General features: G+C 39.6%; 1 pseudogene; it reads right to left on the bottom strand.

The window, feature by feature from the left end:
• Positions 1-17234: 17234 nt before the first annotated feature.
• LOC124507522 (mitotic spindle assembly checkpoint protein MAD2A-like) lies at positions 17235-22127 on the bottom strand (annotated as a pseudogene).
• Between the last annotated feature and the right edge of the window lie 4676 nt (positions 22128-26803).

Genomic DNA, 26803 nt, shown 5'->3' with positions numbered 1-26803 from the left:
GTTTGTTCACTTCAAGATTGTATGTAAATGTTTCTATAAAAATAGGGAGGTTTCTTTTTATTATCTCACAGAAGCTGGGAAATAAAGGTGAAGAGATAGCATTGCCAGACAAACCGAAGAGGATTTTAAAAATAGTTTAAATTCTATGTATCAAAAATAGAAGTGAGATACAAGTAGTACTATTTGTTTTTTCTTTTTTCTTTTTCTTTTTTTGTAGATGGTAAGTTTGTATGACATTTCCATAAAAAACTAAAAGAATACTTTACAACAGAGAGATTGAAACGGCTGAAATGTACCTCCTCCCTGGTATCATTTCATACTTCGGTGTTATTCTGTTGTTGAGAACAGAATGAAAACCCCATGACTTTGATTCTGAAGAAGAAAGAGCCCTTATAAGGTCAAACGAAAGAGCATCAGTACCCAGGATTTTCACACAGTCCGCTTGATTCTGCTACAGTTTCACCAGTTTCTATTGTCTAATGAAGGGCCGAAGTGCTAAACGAAGTGACATAATTTGTTCTACCTGAATTTTTTGGCCCCGGTGAGGAATCACCGGTGACAAAAAGAAAAAACAGCTGAGTGAAGAACAGCTATAGTTGAAGCAGTGGTTGAGACAACCGTAGTACAATTGTAGCTGGTGTTTATATCCTGGAAGGGAAAACTGCATTTTTATTCTTAGATCATTCACACGGTACAGTAAGTAGGGCGCCCTAAGGTGCTGGAAGCAAGTTGGTGAAACTTGTCCAAAGGAACGTTCACTGCAACTTACCTGATTATAAGCCCGAGTTTGTACTTTTTTTGTTGTTTTTAAGATTTCGATATTCATTGTGAGATTCTTTTAATAACCATACTAATAGTCTACATAAAGGAATGTATGTTTGTGCAGAAAATGTAGAATATATAGAAAGGTAAAAATAAGGAAAAAATGCTACTCTAACATCTCATCATTCAGAAGTAATGACTGTTAAAATGTTGACAGTATTTACATTCAATCATTTTTCTATGCAAAGCCGCATTAAAAAATTAACCTTTTAGGGGCGCCTGGGTGGAGCAGTCGGTTAAGCGTCCGACTTCAGCCAGGTCATGATCTCGCGGTCCGGGAGTTCGAGCCCCGCGTCGGGCTCTGGGCTGATGGCTCGGAGCCTAGAGCCCGTTTCGGATTCTGTGTCTCCCTCTCTCTCTGCCCCTCCCCCTCTGTCTCTCTCTGTCCCAAAAATAAATAAACGTTGAAAAAAAAATTAAGCTTTTAATAATACAAATGATTTCCTCTTCTGCTTTTTAGATACTGAGTTATGTAATAAACATCTGATTAGCTGTTTTAAGAAAACTTGGTAATCCTAATGGTTACATGATATTGTATCCTGTGACTATATAAAACATCATTTAATTGTGTTGTTTTGGGAAAGTTTACACAGTTGATAACTTTTTGCTGTATATAATGACTCTCCAGGTCATCTTTTTGTAGCAGTTTGGCAATATTTAATAGCATTGGAGCTGTGCATATCGTATATATAGCTTTGTAATGTGATTTTAATCCTCTCCTTGAAAGAAATCCTTGCCTACGTGTTGTAGAAGGAAACCTGTACGTTGCTGCATTGTTTACAGTAGCTAATTGTCCCTTCAATAGGGTGTAGATAATACGTTAAAATTTATCTACACCACGGAATAATGCACAGACTTAGGTACTGAGTATATAGTAACAGCAGTACAGTGCAGCAAGTATGAAATGAACAAGCCAGGCAAGTGAGTCAAGGAGGGTGAACCCCTAAAACTTAAGGTTAGGAAGAAAGTGACAAAAAATTCATGGTATGAAAAGCTTTAAAGCCTAAGTATACTGTATCTTGTTTATGGATAATCTACTGACTGATGCCAGAGATGAAATAACCATGATTTGCCTAAAGCCAGCCCTCTCATTTGTACATGAGGCTCAAGCCCTTTTCCCTACGCAGGGACTCTGCTCCAGTAATTCTCCCCAATCTCCTCTGCATCGTCATTGTTTCCTGCTCTCCAGGACCACTGCCATGGTTTAAAAAAAAAAATCTGTTTACTCCCTGCCCCCCCATCCCTTGGGGCTAACATGTCATTTATCTCTTCCCCCCTTGAAGCAAAATCCACAGAAATCGCCAATTGTCTCCTCCCATTGTCTCCAGTCAGGTTGCCACTCTCCTTATTGTACTGAAACAGCTCTTTTCAAGGCTCTCAGTGACCTCCCTGTCCCTAGATCTAATGTCTGGCTTCATTAGCTTCACGTGATCATTTCTTCTCCCTGATGCACTTTCTTCACTTGGCTTCCAAGCCACCCCATTGTCTTGTCTTTCCTCCTACTGTCCTCCTCCTACTGTCTTACCTCCTCCACTCCCAGCCCTCTCGAGGTTGGAGTGCTGCCATCACCAATCCCAGGTTCTCTTTCTTGCTTTGTGTCCCTGGCTTTAAATACCATCTGTAGGCTGATGATGGCACTCAAATGGCTATTTCCATCTCAGTCATCTTTCCTGAACTCAAGACTCGTATGTTTCCCATCCTACCAGACATTTCAGATGGCTGAGGGACATCTCAAACCTAACATGTCCTGATATTCTCCCCAAGGTATATCCTATGACCTATGAATGACCTATGGTCATTTCCATCCCAGTTAATGACAAGTCCATTCTTTCAGTTCATTAACAGCCCATGTTCAGTTTTTGTAGAAAATCTCATCGGCTCTATCTTCAAAATACATCCAGTGTCTGACCACACGCATCACCTTTACTGCTACCATCTTGTTCCAACTCATTCCATCTCTCCCTTCGTTGACTTTGTCTGCCTCCCACCTGGTACCTTTGTTTCCACCCTGTCTTTCCACAGTAAGTACAGACACCAGATTTATTCTTTTAAAGTGCAGGCCAAGCGTGCCTTGGTGGCTTAGTCACTTAAGCAGCCGACTTCAGCTCAGGTCATGATCTCACTGTTTGTGAGTTCAAGCCCTGCATTGGGCTTTGTGCTGACAGCTCAGAGCCTGCTTTGCATTCTGTGTCTCCGTCTCTCTCTGCCCCATAGCCCCTGCTTACACTCTCTCTCTTTATCTCTCTCTCTCAAAAAAAATGAATAAACATTAAAAACAAATAAAAGGTAGGCCAGATCACATCATATCAGCTCAAAATCTTTGAATGGCCTTTTGTTTCTCCAAGAATAGAAGACAAGTGTCTTACAAAGGCTTAGAAGCCTTCCATCCACTGCCTCCTCTTGCATTCGGACTCCGTCTCCCTTGCTTATGTACTTACTACTGGCTCCCTCACTCCCTACACCACAGCTGCACTGAACCCCTTGTCTCTTGAACACACAGGTATGGGCTTTTGCTCTGGCTATTCCCTCTGTGTGGAACACTCTTTCCCTTTATAGCTACATAGCTTACCTCCTTCAAGTCTTCACTCAAATGGCATCTTCCCAATTAAGCCCACTCTAAACACACTCTTTTCTCTAACCAGCTCTGCAAACCTCCAGATCCCGTTTCTCCTATAGATTCTGTCCCTTACCTTCGAAAGTACTATAGAATATCTCTGTTAAAGTGTGTTATTTTCTGTCTCCTCCCCTGACCCTGCCCCCCCCCTAGAAAGTAAGCTCCATTACAGCAGGGATTGTTGTCTCTTTGTTCACTGATGTATCTCAGACATCTAGAACAAGTCCCAGCAGCAACAGGAGACTCCCAACCAATACTGTTGAATACATTATATATTAAGAAAGTGAATATACCTAGAAGCATGATGGTCAGCAACCTTAGAATAGTGGTACCTTTGGGGAGGTAGGAAAAGGAAAACATGGAGAGCTAATATTTTATTTGTTGAAATAAAAAATCAAAAATAAAATAAAGGTCATCAGATAATGTAACAAAATTTAATACCTGTTAAAAAGGTATTTTACTTCTTTTATGCATTTTTAAACACACTTTAAAATTAAAAAGAGAGAGATTGTGATGAATATGTTTGTATATAGATCTTTCATTTTCCATTATTTCTTTGGATTAGATTAAAAAAAAATTTTTTAATTCATTTTTGAGAGAGTGCATGAGAGGGGTAGGGGTAGAGGGAGAGGGAGAGAGAGAATCCTAAACAGGCTCCAAGCCGTCAGCACAGAGCCCACTACGGGGCTTGAACCCATGAACCCTGGGATCGTGACTTGAGCCCAAGTCAGGTACTTAACCAACTGAGCCATCCAGGTGCCCCTGGGTTAGATTTTTTTAAAGGAACTGCAAGTTTTAAGAATTCAAAGACTTTGAGGTTCACGATATTTACTGATAGTTTGTCATTGACCAATAGTGTGTAAGGGCCCTGTGATACTGTGATTTATGATGAGAAGTTGATATTTGGTCTTTGTCCTGTTTCTGGCACAGAGTTCCCAAAAGCCTTGGAATTTCCTAAGCCATGAGAACAATAAATTTGTCTTTTTTTGTGTTAATGAGGTAGTTTTGGAAAACCCATTAGGTAGTCTCAGGATCTGGTCTGGTTGCCAGGAGAGCCAATTTGTGATTAAAGGATTGGAATATTCAGTCCCACCCTGAGACCTCCTGTGAGAACAGAGGGGCAGCGGTGGAGGGGGTGTTGAATGATGGATCACCAATGGCCAATGATGCGATCAGTCGTGCCTATGTAATGAAGTCTCCATAAAATCCCAAAGAGAATAGTTTTGGAGGATTCTAGGTTGGTGAATGCATGGAGGTGTGGGGAGAGGGGCAAGTCTGGAGAGGGCATGGGAGCACGTGTTCATTCCTACATATTTTGCCCTATGCATCTCCTACCTCTGGCTGTTCCTGAGTTATGTCCCTTTAAACCAGTAATCTAGTAAGTGAAATGTTTCTCCGAGTTTTGTGAGCCACTCTAGCAAATTAATGGAACCCAAGGAGGGGATGGTGGGAAGCTCTGATTTATAGCCATTCAGTCAGAATCACAGGTGACAATTTGAATTTTTGATTGGCATCTGAAAGGGAGGTAGTTTTGTGTGACTGAGCCTTTAACTCGCAGGATCAGATGTTATCTCGCAGTCGACAGTGTCAGAATTGAGTTGAGTGGTGGGATACCCAACTGGTGTCTGAGAATTGCACACTCCCCAAACCCACATATCAGAATCGGGTGACAGAATGGTTAGGCCTGTTTTACCACAGTCTCACCAAGAATAAGTAGAATGTTCATACTCATTAACCTTTTATGGTGTACTTCCTGTAGATTGGCACCATCACTTGATGAAAGTATTTCTAATCTTTCCAACAACCCTATGAAATCAGCTCTATTATTATCCCCATTTTTCAGATGAGGAAACCAAGGCGTGGATACATCAAATATTTTGCCCAAGTCACCTAGCTTAACAATGAGAGGGCCAGTACTTGAATTCATACCTATGTCCCACCAAATTTTGTGCCCTTAACGAGGGCATCATAAAATTTTTGCTAACTTGAAATGTAAAAAGTTATCTTATGGTTTTAGGAATTTTTTTTTTTACCCTGAAACAATGCTTGTAAGCATTATTCTTATTCTTGAAATTCAGTTTTTTCCTGTGTTATGTCATAGTATGTGTTTCATTCCATTTATTTTCTCTGGAACACAGTGGGCACTTTTGATCTCTCTTATTTCAGCTTGTCCCTATTTATTCTTTTTCAATTGTCCTAGTTATTTTCTCCATTGTCTGTTCTTTCATTTCATCATGCTTCTTTTGGTTTTCTGTTCTCTATATTTTGAAAACACTTCTAAGGTTTGTCATCTATAGGATTAATGTGTTTCTTTTATTTTCTTTTAAACAGCTTCCAATGTGGGTTAAAGCCCGATAATTTAATACTCTCTAAATGCATCTTTGTCTCATCCTACTCTGTTTCCTTGCTAGATCTTAATGTTTTAATTTCATCCTGCCTTCCAATCACATCACCCTATTGGTCCCCTATGGCTCTCTTTGTACCACTTTATGGTGGCGATTTTTCCTTATGTTTTATTGAAGATGTTGTATGTTAAGGAAAGTATTTACTTCTGTCTCTTGTGATAAAGTTTTTTAAAGACATTTTCTCTCCTGGACCTTCATAATGATATTTCTTTTTCCTTGTTAGGGTTTATTTTTCCATAAGTCTTCTTTATTTCTTCTATATTTATCAACAAAAAATGGGAAGTAATTTATCCAATTTACTGACTATCCAATTTATCCATCTTCTTGACTACGGGATGAACTCCTTTTTGGGATTTGGAGGTGGGCAGCAAGCTGAAAGGCCTAGATCCCAGGATATTAGGTTGTAACAGTTTTCTTTGAATCAGCTTTATTGTACGAAGGTGAGATATTTATCTACCACCACAATCTCTCTGCATTTGCTCCTTATATCTGGGTTCCCTGGCTTGCAATTGCAATAAGTTCATTAAAAATTATATTTTTGGGGCGCCTGGGTGGCTCAGTCGGTTGAGTGTCCAGCTTCGGCTCAGGTCATGATCTCACAGTTTGTGAGTTCGAGCCCCGTGTCGGGCTTTGTGCTGACAGCTCAGAGCCTGGAGCCTGTTTCGGATTCTGTGTCTCCCTCTCTCTCTGCCCCTCCTCCACTCGTGCTCTGTGTCTGTCTCTCTCTCAAAAATAAATTAAAAAAACATTAAAAATTATATTTTTCATCATATATTACTGGTGATAAGGCTTCAAGGTTTTCTTGTTGATACAGACCTGGACCTCTATCAGGGGACAGGCAATAACCTACATACAAAATGTTTTTCTGTATTGTTCATGGCAAGTGAGGTGGTGTTGTTTCATGAAGAAAAACCTACTTAACTCTCCATATGTTTTTCTCTAACCAGAGCTAGTAAAATTATAATCAGAAAAAAATTCTAAAATATTTTTGTGAAAAATTTCAGATTATTGCCAGAAACAGTAGCATAGCCTTGTCATTTTTTCCCCCAAGTTTTTACTTTGAAAATTTTCAAGCCAAGAAAATGAACTGCATAATATAAAACCTAATACTTGTGTAGCCTTAACCTAGGTTTACTAGTTAACATTTTGCCACATTTGCTTTCTCTCTCTTTTACTCTCTGTCTGCTAAATTTTTGACATTAAGTTATAGGCATCATGAGACATCATTCCTAAATATCTTAGCATAGATCTCCACTTCCAGCCACGATGGATAACAAGGGCTAGACTTATTCTCTCTCTCTCTCTTTTTCAATGTTTTATTTATTTCAGAGAGAGCAAAAGTGGGGGGGGGGAGAGGGACGGGATCTGAAGTGGGCTCTGTACTGACAGTAGTGAGCCCATTGTGGGGCTTGAACTCATGAACTGCAAGAGCATGACCTGAGCTGAAGTCAGACGCTCAACTAACTGAGCCACCCAGGTGCCCTAGACTTATCCTCTTAAAGAAACTTTAAAAATGGGCCAAATATACACAACAACTGCTTTCGGACACTGAACAGCCGATAACACAGAACTATGATTACAGAGATAAGAACCAGACCAAAGCAAACAAAAAAAACCTTACAACCTCTCCAGGTTTCTGCCCACAAGCAAACTCCTGGACGGAAGACACAGGAAGGGGAACTTAAAAAGAACCATACAAACTTGCTGAGTTGAAGAGATGGAGATTAGAGTTTAGGGGGACTGTCCTTGTTAGAAGTTGCAGAAAGGCAGGAGCTGCTCAGAAAAAAGGCTCCAGGAGAAGGTATAATGATTTTTCTTAGCATTTTTCAGAGCATATGCTTCACACGGCTGAGCAAAAGTGAGCAGATAACTAAGCTGAACAATTACCAATATGTACACAATGTGGGGGAATCCCATGCTCCAATCAGTCAGAGTGGAGTTGATCCACTAGGACGTTCAACAGAGACCCCAGGCAGATAATGACTTAGGGATGCTGAACTATTCCTGAGTGAAGTCTAACTAGAAAAGTTTATAGACAAGTCTTGAAGGGAGAAAATTGAGGTATATGTAACACTGTCTGCTAAAATAAAGCCCCAAATTCTTTAAGGGATACCACAAAATCCAGAGACTCTACCACTTGGCATTCACAATGTCCAGGATTCAATAAAATTGCTTCCTGTATATGCCAAGAAGCAGGATAACATGACCTGAAACTGGGAGAAAATCAATCAGTAGCAACAGATCCAGAAGTGGGGATGATGATGGAACATATATGATAACAACATATAACTATTTAAAAGAAAATATGCACATAATGGGAAGAGAAGTGAGAAATAAGAGAAATTAAAATACCACATAGAACTTACAGAGACAAAAAAAAAAATACAACCACTAAAATAAACAAAGACATATGGTCATTAAATCAAGATGGGGAAAGAATGGAACATGAAAAAAAAGTCTCAATCAAAAAAATAGAAGGGAAAACAGAATGAGATAACAAAGAATAGAGGGGACAAATGAAAACACCTAGCAAGATGATGGATTTAAACCCAAATACAGAAAAACCTTGGATTGCGAGGAGCTTGTTCTGTGATTGTTCTGTAAGACAAGCAAACATTTCTAATAAATTTTAACTTGATAAATGAGTGATGTTCTTGCAATACAACTAGTACATGACACTGAATGTCACATGATCACAACTGAGCCAGTGGTTCTTGAAACTCACTTTGATATATGAGTGCTTTGGATTACAATCATGTTTCTGGAACAAATTATGCTCGCCAACCAAGGTTTTACTGTATACTGATTATTATATTAAATATAAATGGTCCAAATATAATGGTCCAATTTAAATATAGAGATTTTTTGACTGGATAAAAAAGCAAGACCCAATTATATGCTGTCTAAATTTGTCAGCATTTATCTCTCTCTCTTTTTTTAATGTTTATTTATTTTTGAAAGAGGCAGGGAGGGCCAGAGAGAGATGGAGACACAGAATCTGAAGCAGGCTCCAGGTTCTGAGCTGTCAGCACAGAGCCTGATGTGGGGCTCCAACTCACGAATCGTGAGACGATGACCTGAGCCTAAGTCAGACGCTAAACTGACTGAGCCACCCAGGTGCCCCAGCACTTATCTCTTAAGAAACAAGAATATTCTACTCACCCATGATATAATTAGCACACACAAAGAGTTTTTTTCTTTGATAACACGGACATTTTGTGCATCCAAAGCACTTGTCTTGGAAAATGTTCCATATTTTTCATTTGTCTGATTTTTTCCTCCTAATTAAATAAAGGTTTAAAAATTTTGCCAAGAACACTACATAAGGGATTTTATGTAATCTTTATTATATAATATTAACAGGCATATTATCAGAAAAGTGACAGTACAGTTTACAGACAAGAGGTATTGTTAACAAGTGCTCTAAGACAGGAGGTGAAAACTGGGCATGTCCCAGGTAAACTGGGAAGTGGTCACCTAATTATTGGTGATATAGCAGTCGCCCCAATTTGCAGTTTTGCTTTCCAGTTTGGACAACAGCATGGTCAACTATGACCACGGTCCTAGTTAAGACTATGGTCAGCAGTAGTCCAGAAGTAGATGATCCTCTCTGACATATCATCAAAAGGTCAATAGTGGCCTAACACTTTGTCACACTGCCTATGTCACTTACCTCATCTCATGCAGGCATCTTATCATCTCACATTATCACGAGAAAAAGAGGGGTGAGTACAATATGATACTTTGAGAGAGAGTACATTCAGGTAATTGTATCATAGTATTTTGCTATATTCTATTTTATTATTGTTGTTAATCTCTTACTATAACTAATTTATAAATTAAACTTTATCAGAGGTTTACATATATAGAGGAAAACACAGAGTGTATAGTTTGGTACTATCTGTTGTTTAAGGTATTAAATAGGGGTCTTAGATAAAACTATAAAGGGAATACTTTATAAAAAGTTAAGTAAAAACTTTATAATAAATAAAGTAAAAAGTTAAAACTTTATAATGAAGAGCGGGGGTGGAGACTAAGTTTGATCACTTGGTTAAAGTGGCATTTATCAGTGGAATCAGTCTATTTTTTTTTCCTTTGTAATGACTAAAATGTGGGATAATACACTGAGAACATGTAAATATGTTCCTTAATCATATTTTACATAACGGTTTTAGGACCCATGAGCCTTAATGAGCCTTGCCTAAATAAATTATTACACTTGAGTTGGAAAATGGCACATTCTTATTCTATCATTTCTTCTGAGCTTGTTAGTTGGCATTCTTTTTTAAACATTTTTTAAAATTGTTTATTTATTTTTGCGAGAGAGACACAGAGCACAATTGGGGGAAGGACAGAGAGAGGGAGACGCAGAATTTGAAGCAGCCTCCAGGCTCTGAGCTGTCAGCACAGAGCCCAACACAGGGCTCGGACTCAGGAACCGCGAGATCATGACCTGAGCTGAAGTCAGATGCTTAGCCGACTGAACCACCCAGGTGCTCTGTTAGTTGGCATTCTTATGTAAAGAAGATCTTCCCTTAACCTCCCCTTGCCCTTTTAAAAATTTTTTTATTAATTTATTTTTTTATTAAAATAATTTTTTGATGTTTATTTATTTTTCAGAAAGAGAGAGAGACAGAGCGTGAACAGGGGAGAGGGAGATACAGATTCCGAAGTAGGCTCCAGGCCCTGAGCTGTCAGCACAGAGCCTGACACAGGGCTCTTGAACTGGGGAACCTCTATAAAATTTTTTTTTAATGTGTATTTATTTGTGAGAGAGAGAGAGAGAGAGAGAGAGAGAGAGACAGAGACAGAATACAAGTAGGGGAGGAACAGAGAGAGAGAGGAAGACACAGAATCTGAAGCAGGCTCCAGGCTCTGAGCTGTCGGCATGGAGCCTGATGTGGGGCTTGAACTCACGAACTGTGAGACCATGACCTGAGCCGAAGTCAGACGCTTAACTGACTCAGCTGCCAGGCACCCCCAAAATTTTCTTTTTAAAGTTTATTTCTAAGTATATTTTATTTTTGTTACTTTAAGTGGGTTTTTCTCTTTCAGTATATCTTCCAACTGGTATCATTTTGTGTTTTTCAAGGCTATTTCCATTTGTGTGCTAATTTTATATCTTAATAGATTACTTAATTTATTTGATGTTTGTGTTAGTTTTATCGTTGGTTCTCTAGGTTTTAAAGGTCCACTATCATGTCATCTACAAAATAGAGATAATTTTACTTCCTTTCCCCCCAATTCTTATGCTTTTAATTGTTTTCCTTTTTTTTTTTTTTTAAATGGCCATGGCTCATGAGTCCAGGGCAGTTAAAAATAGTAGTGGGGGGCCTGGGTGGCTCAGTCAGTTAAGTGTCTGACTTCGGCTCAGGTCACGATCTCACGGTTTGTGGGTTTGAGCCCTGCACCTGGCTCTGTGCTGACAGCTCTGAGCCTGGAACCTGCTTCAGATTCTGTCTCCCCCTCTCTACCCCTCCCCCACTTGTGCTCTGTCTCTCTCTCTCTCTCTCAAAAATAAATAAACATTAAAAAAATAGTAGTTATTGTAGAGGGGATGTTAGCCTTAGTCCTGACTTAGTGAAAGGAGTCTAGTTTGTTCTCTTTATATAAATTGTTCTCTCTCTATATATATATAATGTATTTTTAAATGAGCATTGAAAGTTTTAGAAGATATTTTAGCATGTATGGAGATAATGATATGATTTTCTTACTTAGACTTATAATATGGTGAATTACATTAATGTGACTTCTTATATTCCTGGATTGAATTTTACCTGGTCATGATGTATTATGATTTTCAAAATGTGCTCTTTCGTTCTGTTTGCTAATATTTTATTTAGTAACTTTTCACTGATATTTGTGAGATTGTTCTTCTGTAGGTTTATATGTGTATATGATATTTATCAGGATCTTTAGGTATATATGTTATACTTATTTCATAGACAGCAAACCCTGAAAATTTCCTTTATTTCCTGTATCGCAAACAATTTCAGAAACATTGAGGTCATCTGGTCTTTGAAGGATTGGTAGAATTTCATTCAACCATCTTGGCCTGGCACTTTTTGTAGGCGTCAAGGGGAGTACTTTGATGACTTTATTTTTTCCAGAATTTTTTCCAATCACGTTTTCTCTCTGCTGGTGTCATTTTTTGGAATTTCTTTTAAAAGAAAAAGAAGATTTCATTTCATTAGTTGAGACTGAAAGTTTGGATGAGCTTATGTATTGAATATAATTTACACTGGAAACTGATTATTAAATCAATGGAGAATTATAATTAACTGTCATCCAAAACTTTCTATTTTGATTGAGAGAGAGGCATTTTTTTTGGAGCAAGGAGGTTAGACAGTGAGTAAGAGAACAAACACTGGACAGCAAAATTTGACTTTGCGAGGCACAGGTGAGGGGATCACCAATGAGTAAAAGAGTGAAGAAAGGGGCTAAAAATATTGCCATTTTTTTCTTCAGTTGACCCATTTCTATCTAACCATGGAAAGCTTCCATGCAGAAGCTATAACCCAAACAGAAGCTAAAGAGGGAGTTCTTGCCCTTCAGGAAATGCCAGTAGCTTAGTCAAACATGACTTCTGAAGATATGTATTATCTCAGGTTGAATCTAATCTAGAAACTATGAAATTAAGTACAATAGTTTTGTGTATTAATCCTCACTGAACTGTTGGTGAATGATTTTGCGTGTCTGTCATTGTCATCAAAAAACACTTTAATTACCTAATTTCATACACAAACACGTACATATGTGATGCATGAAAATGTAGGCAATTTGAGTAATAATTGGGAATGGAATAGAGTTGGAGATAATCTTTATTATGTCAGATTAGTCTATGTTCTGAGCATTTTGCATGCACTAACTCATCTAATCCTCACATTAACTCTGTTAGATAGATACTGTTATATAATATTAAGACTAATATATAATAATAATATTAATTTCACAGATAAGGAAACCTCTGCAGCATAAAGAGCTTGTCGGCCATCTAGCGTTACATAGTAAGAGGTGGAGAAGACACTGATTCAGATCTAGGGGTTTGCTTTAGATTCACTCTGCTAAGTGATAGTGCCTTCAAGGAACTTGAACACCACTATGAACCCATGCTATGAACCCAGCCCGGTCCGCACAGAGCAGGCACCGCAAAGAGGTACTATCGTGCGATGGGAAGAAGGATAAAACTCTGCTCAAAGTCTGCTGCCATTGGCAAGAAGACATTGGGCCAACCTCTCAGCCCTTCTGAGCTTCAATTATCCATTTAGATAATGAGATAATGATGAAAGTAACTTCATGGATTTATGATGAAGATCAAGCAAGATACACCATCAAAAAAAGCACTGAGCAGAAGGCCCATCACATTGGAACCATTTCATACACATCAGCGACCATTTTTGTCCCAGAGCTTTGCAAGATGTGCAACCTGTCCTCTGGAAACACAAATTCAAAGATCAGCCAAATAAGTCAAACAGATAGACACAGGCTAACTGGGGGCCATGACTCAGGAAAACACAGGCCGTGATAGGGATTTTCGGGAGAGGGAGGTCATGCTTGGTTTTGGGGACTGAGACAGGCTTTGTGGAGAAGTGGTATTTGAGAGATCTTCAGCTTATAATACACCTCCTGGTGATGGGGATGAAAAGCCCACTATACTGAGATTCTTCTTGAGAAGTAGAGAAAACGAAGGGGAACTGCTCACATGATTGTGGCCAGAAGGCCTGGGTTTGATTTCCACAACTTCCTAGTTGTGTATTCAGTAGTGAAAATTTATAGACCTGTTTTCTTCCTCTGTAAAGTGAGAATAATACTAAAACTTACATGTGATATTGTTGTATTTAATAAGTTTATATATATATATATATATTAGTCTATAATAATGAAATTTAGCAACTAAGGGTTTAACTTTCCTCTTGATCAAGAAAGACAAAAACCTAGAAGGTGCTCATGGGACCAACCCCTGAGTGCAGGGGTGGAGGGTGAGGTCCCGAAGGGGTAGGTGAGAAAGAACCTCGTGGCTGGGATCTTTTTCCAGGTTCCCATATCCCACCACCTATAATCTGGGACATCTTAGCAGAGGACAGGGCCCAGTGTGAGTGAAGAGTGGTGGAGACCATGGGAAGAAATGCTTAGGTAGATGTGAAAAGTGACTCAGTTTTCAGGGCACTTGCATGGTTCAGTCAGTTAAGCATCTGACTTCTGATTTTGGCTCAGGTCATGATCTTATGATTTGTGAGACTGAGCCCCGTGTCAGGCTCTGTGTTGGCAAGGAGTCTGCTTGGGGTTCTCTCTCCCCACCACTCTCTCTGGCCCTCCCCTTCTCTCTCTCTCTCTCTCTCTCTCTCTCTGTCTCAAAATAAATAAACATTTTTTAAAAATCTAAAAAGAAAAGAAAAGCAGCTCAGCTTTCAAAACGAAGAGGGATCTCTTCAGCCTTAGTGACACTAACTCTCCTTGGGAGTGAAGGGCCCTGGAACATTCCTGTTTTGACTGGTTCTGCAGGAGGGACTCCTAGAAGCGGAGACACAGCTTTTACTTCTTGGGTCATTATCTCCTGGGAAAGAGTTATCTAAGATGTTAATTACCCAGCAAGTGGGAAGGAGCAGCAGGTAGTAGGTGTTTAGAAAAGCTAAGTGATTGAATGGCTTCTCTTTGGGATGGCGGTGGTGGGGGGACTCCTCTTTTTCAGCACCTGTCTACCTGTAAACACTCTTGATATTAGGCTCAAGTCATGGTCACGGGAGCTGACCCTGTTTTGGGACCAAAGCTAATACTTGAGCCGTGGCTACTATCAATTCCGGACTAACCATTTCAGTGGTGATAGCACAGAGATTTGGAAATAACTGTTTTTAAGACAGCGAGTTAGGACAAGAGGGGACGGATTTGTACTGCACTACATACTTATAAGATAAGAGGAGATAATAGAGAAAACGTCCCTTTCAATGTGAAACCCAAGTGCGGTGTTACAATATCTTTGTTAAGTCTTAGCCGAATATATTTTTCACTTTGGCTTGCATTTGACTCCTGACATACTTGCCCATTGTCCACGGAAGTCCAAAGCCTTCTTCGTTGGCTCCTGACATCTTGATTTTCTTTAGCTGCCCCAAGATTCTAAGGGATTCACACATCTTGCGGTTTAAATCACTATCTCATGTCCAGTGAAATTCTTTTTAATTTTAATTAAAAAAAATTTTTTTAACGTTTATTTACTTTTGAGAGGCAGAGAAAGACAGAGCATGAGTGGGGGAGGAGCAGAGAGAGGGGGAGACACAGAATCCGAAGCAGGCTGCAGGCTCGGAGCTGTCAGCACGGAGCCCCATGTGGGGCTCAAACCCACAAACGGGGAGCTCGTGACCTGAACCGAAGTTGGATGCTTTACTGACTGAACCACCCAGGCGCCCCTCATGTCCAATGAAATTCTGGCATTAAAAGTATGTTGCCTGTGAAAGGGAAAGTTGAAAAAAGATGTAAGACATTATGAATGGGGGTTGTCATCATGAGGTGGCTCATGTAGTTTTGAGGAAATGCAAGTCCAAGAATCTGTGTTATTTCAACAGGAGGCAGGATCTGTAGTGGCCCAGGATTTCTGTGGGCCCAGAACATTCACCCAAGACTTCATAACTTGTTTTTGGACATGTCACTTCAGCTCCCTGAGCCGTGAGTCTTCTCATTTGCAAAATGGTATAAATAATGAATGTTTTCCTCAGAGGTGGATCTAATAGACAAATATTCACTACTTAATATTACTGTTAGCTTTGTGATGTGATGTTTCATTAAATTAGAATGTTAAACTGTCTTTGATCTCATCTTCTTATCTAAGTCACGAAAGGATTCTAAGGTGCCTTTTGTCTCACCAAAACAAGGTTAGATTATGCTCATTAAATATGAATGTTTGCAGCAGGGATTCTCAGCTGACGGTGATGCTTTCCCCTGGGGGACATTTGGCAATGTGTGGAGAGAGTTTTGTTTGTTAGGCCTGGGGAACACTACTGACATCTAGTAGGTGGAGGCCAAGGAGGCTGCTTAACATCCTACAATGCACAAGACAGCCCCTAAAACACAATAATTTAGCTTAAAATGTTAATAGTGGTCAAGTTGAGAAAGCCTGTTCTAGAGGATTTTAATATAACTGCCTTAGTAATTCCAACTCATTTTCTTCATGCCCAGAAACTGTTTACCAAACACAATGCTTTATTAACCAGAAATCCCTTTCTTTAAGCTTGCTTGGATAATACGTTTAATATATATTATTGAGGCTTACACATTAGGAATACCACCTTGGTCACAAAGTTTGAGAGGTCCTGAACTAAATGATGAAAAGAGCATGTAGGGTACTTTTTCCAGAACTCTAAAGAATCACGTGGCTTACTGGGGCACCTGGGTTGGTTACACTTCCAACTTCAGCTTGGGTCACGATCTCACGGTTCGTGGGTTTAAGTCCCGTGTCAGGCTCTGTGCTGACAGCTCAGAGCCTGGAGCCTGCTTTGGATTCTGTGTCTCCTTCTCTCTCTGCCCCTTCCCTGCTCTCTCTCTCTCTCTCTCTCTCAAAAATAAACATTAAAAAAAAAAATTAAAGAATCAGATGGCTTCTTTCTGACCAGGATGCCTGTGGCACAGTCCAAGATAGAGGGGCTGGTGGTCATCAGGGTTATTTTTTTTTAAGCTTGATTTTATAAAACTTTAATTAAAAAAACACTTCTGAGAGTTCTGTATCACAGGAACTTATATCCTGTGATATAGGATATAGACATAGAATTAGATACCGATATAGATACAGAATTTATATCTATCTATATATATGGATATATATAGAAATATCCATAGCTTTGTAGATTCAAGTTAACATAAATTAAAATCAAGTAATTGAAAATGTTTTCAGTATGGAAGCTAGCAAATGAAATAAATGGCTAGGGCCTAATAGAAGCAGCAGTTCATTACTTATTGGTTCTCATTAGATAACTTCAGGATCTAAACAAAGACTCTGAATATTCAGACTTCTTTTGTTGTATTTTATATTTAAATATCTCCCCACCTATATTCTGAGTCAAGATACTTGACCAAAAGGGCTGATTTAAGAAGGTATTTAGCTTTATAGCAACAGCTTTCCATCTACAGTTACCACCTTAAAGGAATTGACATAACTAACAATGTTAGTTCCCTTTTGAACAGTGTGCAATAATTTATGTCAACCCTGTATAAAGTCATACAGGTACCCAAAAATGGAACAATTACGTACAGTTCAACGGAAGTCTAGTGTTACGTTGCCCCCACCCCCACCCCCACCCCCAATCTAAAAATTAGCCAATGAAACAAAATGTATCAACTCTGGTTGACTTGGTTTCAGGAAAATCACATGTGAGAATTACCAGTACATCATTGTCCTTATCTTATCCTCAGTCATTGACAAGAATTTTGTAGGCCACCATGCTATTTTCTTTGTGGATCGTGGTGGCAGATGAATGAAGACAGACCTCCTCAGAATTTGCAATGAACTGTGGTCCCAACCCTTTCCATTTTTCAGGTACAACCATACCCTTGTACAAATCAGTGGAACAGGAAACTTCCAACAGTGGCAGGAATGTCACTGTAGCTGTGATCCGTCTGATCACGGAACGGATTTCGTCTTGGATAAGTTTTGGAGACTTTTCTCTGGGTGCACTGTCATCTTTTGCTGTCTTGTCGCACTCAATATCAATTGCCACCTTTCAAGGACCTCACCACTTTCAACATTCGAGATGACTGTCTCCAGCTTCTGAACTGAACACTTATGTAGCCAATCTTTTGGTTGTCCCACCCCATTATTTAGGTCTTTTTTTTTTTTTTTAAGGTTTATTTACTCTGAGAGAGAAAGAAAATGAGCAGGAGGGGGCAGAGAGAGAGGGAGACACAGAATCCGAAGCAGGCTCCAGGCTCTGAGCTGTCAGCACAGAGCCCGACGTGGGGCTCGAACTCAAGAGTTGTGAGATCATGACCTGAGCGGAAGTCAGATGCTCAACCACCTGAGCCACTGTGGTGCCTCTAGGTATTTTATGAGCTCAGGATCAGTGGTTACAAGCAAGGCGAGTCCATATTTCTGCACTCTAGTAAAGGTTTCAGATGGTTATATGGCATGCTGATGTAAAATGGTGTTGAAGCCAAATGAGAACTTGGCCATGACTTCGGCACTTCTGGGGGCAGCTGCAATGCCAAGGGCAGGCCTATAGATGGTGGAGCGAAGGAGCAGGCTCCACCTGGCAGACAGAGACAGGGAGAACTCCCACAGCACTTCCCTGCCACTCGTTTCAAAAGTATCAGTGGTTTTTTAATATTTATTTCTTGTTGTTATTATTTCCAGTCTCAGGACCCTAGTTTCTATACAGAGCACCTGATGTGGCCTTGAGCACCTTAGGAGATACATGACTGTTCTGGAAGCAACAAGGAAATAGCACTTCCCTAAAACCAAGCTTGTCCCTAAATAGCCAATGCAGTCACCTGCTATTTTAACCTTCTTCATAAAAACCCATGGGTGTAATAATGAACTCTTCCTTAGTTTTTACCTCCTTCCTTAGTTTTTACGTCCTTCCTCAGAATTCTCTTTTTCTATATATAGGGCTGAGAAGGTCTGTAGAAATCCACAGAAGTGTTGTGAAAAGGCCCTACATTAAAAGGGCTTAGAAATGTTCAGGCTACTCTGTCTTGGCATTTGTTTAAAAAAAAAAAATGATGATGAAGAGCCTGGGCTTTGAACTTCGATAGTCATGGACCTGATTGAGTTCAAGTACGTACATACATCCATGACTTTGGACAAGTCATTTACTCTGGAAGCCCCACTCAAAAATGAGGTTTATTATGAAAGTAAATGCCTATGTGCTTAGAATAATAAATGCTAAAGGAATAGTAGCTGTCTTATGATTAAGACCATTTATCAGAGTCTGTTCCAGATTACCTTTTTCTGTCTCATTTCATGGTGTGCAGTGTTTAGGACACTGGACCACTTGCTGATTCTTGAACACTCAGTGCTTTATCATGCTCTGTTAGTTTGTTTGTCCTACCCTTCTTCATGGAACACTCACTTGTCTGCCTGTCAAGTGCTGAGCCACCCTCCAGGGCCTAGTTCATAAGACATGTGTCCTGAGAAACCTTCCCTGAGCTCCCCACTCACAATCAAACTCCTTTGTGCCCCTGTGGCACTTAGAACTTTGTTTACACATCCAAAAAGGCTGCTTACAAAATTGTCTAATGGTCTAAGTGTGTGTCTGTGAGCTCCACGAGGGTCCGCATACCAATCGGGCTCATGGATGCTCTGTGAGTATCCCCAGAAGGAATGGATTGAATTCTGTTTTGGTTTGAGCAAGTAGAACATTCAAGAAGGGATGAACTATAATTTCCTTTTTTTAATTTTTAAAAATTTTTTAAATTAAAAAAATTTTTTTAATGTTTATTTTATTTATTTTTGAGAGGCAGAGAGAGACAGCATGAGCGGGAGAGGGCAGAGAGAGAGAGAGAGGGAGACCCAGAATACGAAGCAGGCTCCAGGCTCTGAGCCATCAGCCCAGAGCCCGACGTGGGGCTCAAACTCACGAGCCATGAGATCATGACCAGAGCCGAAGTCGGACGCTCAACCGACTGAGCCACCCAGGCGCCCCGAAGTATGATTTCATAAAGGCCCTTCTTGTAAGACCCCAAAGACAGAGAAGAGAAAGCACTTGACAGTGGAGGCCTTCCTGCTTTTACTAGAGAAAATGACAGAATGGAATGGAAGAGAAGAAGGTGTTTCCAAGGAAGTTTTCAAAAATCTTTGTCTTCCTCTCACTTACATAACTAAGTAAATGTTCACAAAGTACCCTCCCTGAGCCAGGGATTATGGAAGGTGCTGGAAATGCACTGAGAAACAAGGTAGTCTAGATTCCTGGTCATACATAGTAATAGTCCTTTGTCCTTTCCTACACACAGATATATTGTGTCCTCCTGGAATCTAGTCTCCTTTAAGGCACAATTCTCCAGATTTATGTAAACCAACTGCAACGTGACTGAATCTTTCATTTGGCCTTTGGAGCCTACAACCCTCTCTGGGTGGCATTGGCCCAAAGGATCAACTCTTTCGCATTTGTCGTGTTACCAGGTATTGGGACCATTATTGTTTGACAGGTGTTAACTTGTCCACGTTATTCTCCTCCGCACTGCAAGCAGAATAAGAAATAATTGCTTTATCTTTGGAAACCATCAAAGCTTTAGGACTAACGCAAACATTGAAATAATTGTAGAAGCCTTGCTTTTATTATCTGGCGGCTACTCGGTTGCAGCTTGGCTTCCCTGGTTTGTGCTCCTTAGTGATTAGGACTCATTGTGTTTATGATACAAATTCACTCACACGTTTTTCAAAATGGTTGTGTGCATGAATTGGACTGGGTTTAGTTTCCTTTTTCTTTCCAGGTGAGCTTAAAAATCCAGAGGGGGGAAACCCCACAGCAGAACAGGAGCATGAGACGCATGCCCCCCCCCCCCGCCTCCTTTATCCATTTCTAACTAACGCTTTTCATCTCCGAGAGTACATGAATATGTAAGTGTAAGCGCGGCTTATTGTGAACTCAGAACAAAGGGTAGTGCTGTAGATTTCAATGCGTTTGGACCATAATGTGCTGCTTTCTTGATAATGGGCTCTTGGCATTGAAATGAAAAGCAAACATATCATTAAGGAGGCGCTCCATAAAAACTGTCTGTCATATATCTTAAGCTTCATTAGTTCAGATTAATGACTTACTGGATATACATGACAATAGGTGAAGCAAATCTTTGTTTATTTATTGACAATTAAACGTGGCAGTGACATGCACACACAGGCTTCCCTCTGATTAGTTCCATGTTTTAAAGTAACTTTGTGTTATAAAACTTGTTAACTACAGTATCATTTTATTGAGCTCTGCAGGGTGAATGATGTGATCTACATTGAAAGACATCAATATTGCTGCCATTTCTTGCAGCCACTGGAGCACTGCGCTCACAGATTGGAGTTGATATCTCATTGTACAAATTCAGGGACCCAGAAAATGTCCAGTTATTGAGCCTCTGCCCTGCGAGGACAATGTTCTATTCATGGGATCTGGGTGCAAGGTCACAGACTGAAACCTGAATGAAGGAAAAGATTCAAATTCGCTTCACAGTTTTGCCGAGGACCTCCCTGAAATCCAGTGTTTGGAAAGCACGGAGCTTTTCTCAGAGTATCCTACTGCAGAATAATGCCTCCTAATGCCGTGCAAAGGAGGGTATAAATAAATATAGCACTTTCTAATTAGAAGGCTGCTCTGGACTGAGCAAGCTCACCTTTTAAAAAGATGCTGATGTGTCTGTATTATGTTGATTGTGTTGACACAAGAAGGCTTCCCAGAACACCTCACCCAGATGTACCATTTGAGAAGAAACTGGGAAGGCAGGGGAGAGGGAAGAGGAGAAGAAGGGAGAAGGGCAATGTGGCATAAAATTTATCTGCTTGCTAGTCTCTCTGAAATATTTGTGGTTTGCCTTTCCATGAATTCCAAAGTTGGAGGCTGTCAGTGATAATCAGCCCTTCCCATCACGGACACCCTGTGGTTCTCCTTAATAGCTCCCTTTTATGTGCCGTCAGCCCTCTAAAATATATTTAGAAAAGACTTATTTAGAAGGAGGCGTAAAATAAAATCCGTGTTGTGGTTGAGTATTACAAATGATTTCTGGACTCCATTCTGTGCTATTAGGTTCTCTGTAGAATTTTCATACAGAGTAGAAAATAAACTCTCAGCCAGCTTGAAAGAGAACTCGTCTGACAAAAGAAACCAGCTTATTGTACAAAGCCACTCACAACATCTAGTAAAGGCAGATCTCCCTGAACACTGGAGTCCAGTGAAGCATCTTTGCTCTACTTGGGAAATATTGGCCCCAAGCTACGCACCTCGTGATCTTTCCTATAGAACATCCTGAGCAGAATCTGAATGCAAAGGAAAGGACGAAGTTAATCCAAGTATTGTCTGATTTTATCCATAGCCCCTAATTTAGTTCATGCATAGACCTTGTCTTAAGATGACTTTGCAATCATTTTGTTCTGTTAATGTTTCATGTGTTTGTTATGGACGATCGATCCCTACAATAGCAGAGTAATCAAACGCTGCTCCTTGAATTACACTTTTCTTTTTTCCTCATTAAGTAAGCCCCACTCCCCCATTCCTCCCCCAGTGCCCCAACCTTTCGTACAGGTCAGCAACTGTCACCTCTTTGCCTGGGAACAGTGGGCTGGTGTGTCTAACCCTGAGGACAGGGTCTTCAGAAGGCAGCATGGTGGGAGTAATAAAAATTTGCCCTCATTTCTTGTCTGTCTTCTACAGAGTTTGTCCTTTGGGATAGTGCTAACCCCTCTCAGAGGGGCAAGGCCAGTATGCTGAGGCCAGGTCTGAGAATCTCCTCTAGGGGCCATGAATGAACATGGGCACTGGGGATTAAAAACTGACCTTTACCTGTGTCCTGGCTGCTGACCCTTCTTTCTTCTTCCTACATTTGAAGACTTGAAAGTCCTGCTGAAACACTGATAGGGTGAGTTTTGGATTTCTCCAGCACGTCCATGCTAACGGTTCCCATTGGGTCCTTCTGGAAGCTTCTCACAACATCATCACTGTCATCAGTTAGCAATGAAGAGTTCCCGGGTGACTAGCCACTTGTTCCTTTTCGTGGCGGGTCACATCCTTATTTTTAAAAAGACACTTTCTGGCAGAGAAAAGTCTGTTTGTACTTGGAAAGAGAAAAATGGACAGAATTTTCCTAAGAAAGGTGTGCATGATCACTGTGAAAACCTCACGGGTTCATTTATTTATCTGTACATGGAAACTTTTTCTTCTTTGTGATTTTGGAGAAATGTTTTGAATTTCTGTCTTGATATTGTTTCATTATCTTTTATGAAGAAATAACGGTCTGCAAAGATTTATCTGTGGTTTGTATCTATGGTTCATGTTTATGAACTAGGTTTTTTTTTTTAATAACTGGGAGCTGTTAGATTGTAATATACATCTGAAATGATGTAAGAAAACTGGTCAAAAGATAAATGGACTAAAGCGTGTTTTATTATTGGACAATGGTGCTGAAGCTGACACAGAATTATGTAAAAGAAATCAGTGATAAGGTTTTGTATTAGATCAGAAACAGCTGAGCTCTCACAAACTAAGATCCTTACCAAACCACAAAATTCAAGGTAAAACATCTGCACTTTTGAGATAATGAACAATTTTTTCTTCCAAAACAAGCAAACGAACATGCTAAACTTTCCTAATGCCAAATTAAACCAAAGCTGTAAATATTTTTTTCCTATGAGGAGAAAACAGTTGTATTTGTCCAGTACCACAAACACTGCCTCATTAGGCTTGGTTTACCTATTAGAAGGAGAGAGTCACACGCTAGCCAGGAGCTCCTAAAGCACTAATTCTTTCCCTAAAATGCTTTGCTTATTTTATTTTGTTCTCCTTTGTTCACAAGACTCGGCCTTTCTTTGAAAATTGCACCCTCTTTTCTCTGTTGCAGTGTTCTGAGGCTTCGAATACAAATGATCATTTACAAATTGAAGGTTAACACAGAAATGCATTGTACTTGTGATTTGATGAGTAAAAACAAATCACAAAATAAGAACAAATAGCAGTATTATCCCACGGGAAAGAGCCTTGTGTATTGATCTATTATTTCCCAGCTTGAAATGTGCCACTATTGTAGTTCTACTTGATTATGAGGCTTTTTTATCACTTCCCCTGGTTGATTCAACTTGAGTGCTTCTGACATTTGCAAAGTTCCTCACATATTCTGCTGAGCAGCAGGGGAAACCTTGTTAATGAAGAAATAACAAGCTGAAGATTTGAATAAATATTTAGCTGATTGAAAGGAGGTATACAGTTAATTTTTTTTTTTTTAATGCTGACAACTTAGGAAACTCACCAGCGTGCTTTGCTTGTGTTAGCTAAAAAATGGGTTCTAGTAGAGTTTTTTTACTGCACCACAGGGCACTTTCATTTCCTGATTCTATTATAAACTAAGTGGCCACCTGAACCTGCCAATGAACTTGTTCTATTGTGTTTTTCTATTTTTAATCCTGAAAGAGTAAACACATTTCTCATCAGATGTGTTACAGGGTACCATACATTGGAGAGATTTATGAAGGTGCCATTGGGTGATTACAGAACCATTCATTTATAAATAAGTGTCCGTTCTGAGAGGAAACTATAAATGAGAGCAGCATTTTCATCCTTCCACAAATCTATATTATAAAAGTGTGTAGGTATATATTTTTTAATACTTGCTATAGTGGCATGGAAACAGTCTAGATTTTATGCCTTTTTACCTTGTGTTTTCAGTCCTAACATACGATTAACGTTCTGGTCTTATAAGCAAGGTGGTGTCTTATGAGACTCACGGTAGCAGCTGTGCGAAGGAACATAATGGTTCCATCAGGCTTCAAGGATTAATTTCAAGAGCCCCGTGAGCGTGGTTGAACTGTTTAAGGAACGGTTGCTGGTGGACACGGGCACCAAGTGGAAACTCTTGTTTTGCCCCATACAGTGTGGTTCTGTCCCCTGAGAGAGGGCTTCCTGTGTATTTTTCTAAGACATGCACCTATGCTTTCAGAGCACTTTTGGCCTACATGGTGTAGTATCCTGATCTGAGAATATCTGAAGCTGTCTTCCAAAGAGCCCTCCACATACCAAAATCTTTGAAAAAGACTCTTCTTTGAACAAATGTACTGGGTGAAGGTGAGGAAGAACTGAAAGCACCTGGGGATGAATGTTATTTAGAAAACGTCTGCTTCCGTGTGTGACATAATGCCCAGAATCATGACACTTAGGTTGGAAGGTAGTCTAAGCATCCCAAGAGATGCTCAAGTAACCTCTACAAACATCCTGGAGAAGTCCACAATTAAGTGAACAATCAATCTCAGGCACAAGGGGGCAGACAACTATTTCTCAAAGAAGCCTACACGGTCTTTGCACAGACGTCGTTGGAAAGTTTTTTGTATTGAGCCCAAGTTCGCTTCTCGCTTTTACCAAGATCCTCGTTCTGCTTTTTGGGCCAGACAAAACTGGTATCCTCTTACTTGTCCGCTCCCACTTCTAATTCTTGAAAGTAGCAGTGATGTTCCTCTTTTATATACTAAATACCCATCAGTCCCTCTGGATCAGTGTTTCTAACTTCACCTGCATGCGATTCATTGGGGAAAATTAAAATGCAGATGGTTTTTCCAGAGCATTTGATTCGGTGGGTCTGTGTTACAGTGGAGAAATCTGCCCACGCAGGAAATAGAGGTATTGTTGTTATGATAATGTTTACCTAGCACTTACTCTGTGCTCAATATTTGCTCCCCTTTATCAAAAGAGCTTAAGGGGAAATAATTCTATAAACAAATAAAAGAAGAATTTCTCTACTCGAAGGGAGTTGGCAATCTTGAATTCGACATGATTCCCTCTCAACTCTGTGGCCTCTTGGTTAGCTCTGAGAACCCCTGGCATTTCTCAGAGTACCTCGTGAACATTATTGATCAATGCTAACTGAACAGGTTGAATTCGAGGTGATAGCAAACTATTCAAATGTGAGATGTTTCATTGTGGGTTGTAAATCCAAGAATTGGGTGCTTAAAATGGTCAATGTGGTTCCATATTGCAGAGTCACTTACTGGCTCTTCATGCATGGAACATCCGTTCCACAAATGCTCAAATAAATACATTTCTTGAGAAAGACTTGTGTAGCCATGTTTTGGGAACTGGAAATTTAATATTGACACATGAGCTATTTGATATTTAAAGAGACCAAGCTTTTTTACATATGACACAGTTAATGGGTTGACGATTTCTCCATCCTCATCTAATGAATCACTTAATCAAGTCTATAATATAATGAAGAATATTTTGCCATGGGAGGAAGAACAATCATCATAGAAAAATTGCACTCCCTTCATGAAAGCTGAATTTTGAGAGTTTGGCCTACAGATTTCATAGAAGGAAATGCTATATGTAAAATTCACATATTCCACTTCTCAGACTGTGGGCTTGTTATCTTAATGCACAAACAAAAACACAAACTCTTACTGAAGAGTTTCAGTAAATCCCCCTTTGCCCATTTTGTTTTGAATTCACTGAAAGGTCAGGAATAACAGTGGCATGTATCAGTTACATTTGTAGAGGGTATAAATTTCATATGTAAATGAATTTAATAGACTGCCTTAGAGGATGCAAAGCCTTGCTGTTTAGTTGTAATCTTGATTCTGGGAAGCAAATTTGCAATTGTTGATGGATACTGTCCTTAGGTTCAATCATCGGCAGATGTTAACTAAACTACAAAAGCATCATTTGGCTGTGGCAACCTGTTAGCCATGGGGATTATCAGATTAAAAATGGAAGTGCGCTCATTACTGAATCAACATTATGTGTCAACAGTACTTTCTGGGTCATGCATTATAAATATGAATATTATCTTGGACAAAAAAAATTACTGGCTTTCTGCAACATGTAATATTGAGAAAAAAATTGACTCTTATTGTTAATCCTGTTCATAATCATTGCTAGCGAAAATAGTGTTATATCAGTGTGTTTTTAGTCCTATGAAGAGGCAATGTTGCTGTAATTTAACAGAACTGAGTCAGTTCTTAAAATAGAGATGTTTGTAGAACAGAGAAGGACAATTCATCAACTTTAATGGAAGTATCCAGTGAGAATATCCAGCTCCCCTTGTTCCAAATTTGTGTTCATAAAACAACCTCTGCTTTTATAATTTGTTTTCCTGGGGAGATTTATCTATCAAGATTGGACTTGCAGATAGTCTCCATTTGTAAATCAGGTATGTCTGTCTTTGAAACCTATTGAATTTATATCTGGTTGATGAGGCTGTCGTTTGTAAGTTTACTTAGCTCTACTGTTCCCTTTTAGCTTGATCAATAATGGGTGTCCTTAAAAAGTTGAATTTGAAGTTTTGTGACTCTAAGGCCAGA

This window comes from Lynx rufus, unplaced genomic scaffold, assembly GCF_022079265.1.
Source record: "Lynx rufus isolate CCGP_SWC_20201006 ecotype Redwood Valley unplaced genomic scaffold, mLynRuf1.p SCAF_12, whole genome shotgun sequence".
NCBI lineage: Eukaryota > Metazoa > Chordata > Mammalia > Carnivora > Felidae > Lynx > Lynx rufus.
The sequence above is the reverse complement of the archived record's forward strand: the minus strand, read 5'-3'. Positions and strand labels throughout refer to the sequence as shown.